Raw genomic sequence first — 3,068 nt, forward strand, 5'->3', positions numbered from 1 at the left:
AGCCACCCCGGCCCCTCCCTTCTCGACCCCGGCCGCCGTGCGTGGGCGCCGCCCCAGCCGGCCCATGCCCTAGCCTGGCCGGCCCCCTGCTAGCTGGTCCGACCGGCCGGCCCCCTTTGGCCGGCGCCCCTGCTGTGTCCCGGCCCTCCCCGGCCGGCCCAGCTCCGCCCCGGCCCTCCCCTCACCTCCATCGCCGGCCCCTGCCTCCAACTCCACCAGCGTGACGCCTCTCTGCCAGGTGAGCTAACACTCTTTTTTTCATTTTTTTGCATTATTTAGCTATTGTTGGATGTATGAATGGATGCATGGATGGATGTTGGATGTTGTTAGGTTGCTAGATGGATGAATATTGTATGTATCTTAGATGGATGGAGGAATCTCGGCAAAAGGAATTATTTTGCTACGGTTAGGTTGCTAGATGGATGAATCTCGGCAAAATGAATTATCATAGTTAAAAAAGCAACTTGAGTCACTTAGTTCATAAAATTGTTAACGAAGATTTTATTTTCAGTTTGTGATGTTGTTAAGTAGCTATGTGAGATGTGCTTCAAATTTGGGATACGATAAGTGGTTATTTCATCATGATGATCTTGCTAAAAAAATTGATGTGTCAATGCTTAATGTGAGAAAGTAATATTTCACACTTCCCTATTACCCATTTCACACTTCCAATTAAACTCATGCACCCTATAATTTCAATTAAACTTGTAGGGAAATGATCCGAACGAATCAATGGATGAAGAATTGAGATGGGTTTCCATGGGTTTTGACCCTACCATCATGACATGCCAAAAGTATGATGTGAATGGGTATCGCTTCCATACAGAGGAGCACCAGAACAGTCGGCCTGATCCCAAGCTGGGCCCACTACGAGAATTGCAGCAACACGGAGTACGGGACGGCCGCTAAGGCCGTGATCACCAAATTTTGGGTAAGTTCCCTTTTGAATCACTTGTCTTTAGTTTCGTTCATAGTTTATCATTGAATCACTCAAATCATGCGTTGTTTGCTTCTGGTTTATGCATGATTGCAGCAACTCTATAGAGTTCTTGACGAGCACAAGGCCAGAGCCGACGTGGTCTTACTTGCGTCTGCAAAGAAGAAAGCTCGTAAGTTGCAGTACGAGGTGCGTTGGGTTGCCGTCTCACAGTACTACCACATCTACCTGCAACAGAAGATGACCAAAACTCAAGCACAGAGGCAAAAAATTACCATGAGCAGGGAGCAGTTCATGATGGTAACTATTACTGACTTTTCATTGTTTCAAGGAGTCAATTATATGTTTCATGCTCACATGTCATGCTTCCAAAATTTGCATAGGTTGTTCCTCGTTGGTGCTATGGAAGGCATGACGGATGGGCGTGTTTGGTGGATAGGTGGGTCGGTGACGATCCAGAGTTTGTTGCCAAGAGCATCAAGGCCCGGGCTAACCGTGGAAAAGACGGGACACACGGCCAAGGAAACAGGAACCACTTGGGCTTCAAGGCCATGAAGGTATATCTATATGAAAGATGCATTTTGGTTCTTCTTTACCGTCATGTTCTTATGTATGGCTAACTTTTGTTTGACATTGCAGGAGGACAAGTTGCAGAGGCCGCTCTCAGACATGGAGTCGTGGAAGCTGGCCCGCGAGCGGAGTGATCGCAAGGAGGGCGAGAGCCAGTACTACGGCAACACCGAGAAACACCTGGAGTCTTACACTCAGAACTATCAGAAGTTGCATCCGGATGTTCCCGTTCCTGAGGTCGCCCAGTCTCAGATCGACGACACGGCGGTGTTGGCCATCCAGGGTAAGTCCCATGGCCGGTATCCGTGTTTCGATGGCTTGGTCACTCCGTCGATCTCGTACACACGGCTTCGAGCTACCAACCCGAGCCCGTTAGAGAGTACGGGGCGTTCGCAGCCTCCCTTAGTCCGCCAACGTGCTGTAAGTACTTCCCCTTATCTTGTTTGTCTCTATCTTTCTTAGTTTATTTTCATCACTGCCCACTTAGAAACAACCTCAATTTTGTAGGCATATCAGACCTTTCTCGAGCATAGGCATATTGTGGTGAGGGAGTACTTGCAACGAGTGAAGGCAAACGATGATTACAGCCGTCAAGTGATGGCGGTTAGTTTTGCCCTCTTAAACCAAGCTCAAATTTGCACTTTCATTCCTTCTAACTTTGTTGATCACGGCTTGTTTCTAAGTGGACTTGTTTAACTAACATCCAGGCTATGTTGGCGTCTTGGACTAACCGCACGGAGCCACCACAAGTTGGACCCCCACCACCACCTGCGGGAGACACCCCACACATTCCCACGTTCGAGGAATGGCTGGCACTAGGCGGTGATACTCCGGTTAGTAAATTTGCCTAACTAATGACAAACTAGTTCTCGTTCATTCAACACTATCATGTCATATTTACCGTTAGAATCTTCTTTCAAACATGTAGGGGACCGGTGGCTCGACTCCTGCTCCGTCGACCCCAGTCACTCCGATCTGGCAGAGTGATGGTGGTCGCGGTGGCGGTTTTGGCGGAGGAGGACTTGGCGGTGGCGGTTTTGGCGGAGGTGGACTTGGTGGTGGTTTTGGCGGAGGTGGACTCGGTGGTGGTGGTGGTTTTGGAGGAGGTGGACTCGGTGGTGCTTGATGTCGATGATGATTCCGTGTATGCGGCCGTTGTGCCATGTCTTTCATGTTTCAACTTTTATGATGTTTCATGTCTTGCACTACTCTTATGTTCGTGGACTTTCGCCGGTGATGATCTTTAGATGATGAACTTGACTATGTTTAAATGATGTTGATGAACTGTCATATTTCATATTATTCTGTTTAGAAATGTTGTCAAATGAATTGGAAAAGAGAAAACAGGGAATATATATATATAAAAAAAATATGCCTACGGCAAAGCCGTCGGCATAGATACGCTCAGGAGCCACCAGGAGGCGACACGTGGCAGGGCTATGCCTACGGCCAAGCCGTCGGCATAGATTTATATCTATGCCGACGGCTTTGCCGTAGGCATAGCCATGCCACCAGGTTACACCAGGAGGCGACACGTGACAGGGCTATGCCTACGGCAAAG

This window comes from Triticum dicoccoides, chromosome 7B, assembly GCF_002162155.2.
Source record: "Triticum dicoccoides isolate Atlit2015 ecotype Zavitan chromosome 7B, WEW_v2.0, whole genome shotgun sequence".
In the NCBI taxonomy this organism is placed as follows: Eukaryota; Viridiplantae; Streptophyta; class Magnoliopsida; order Poales; family Poaceae; genus Triticum; species Triticum dicoccoides.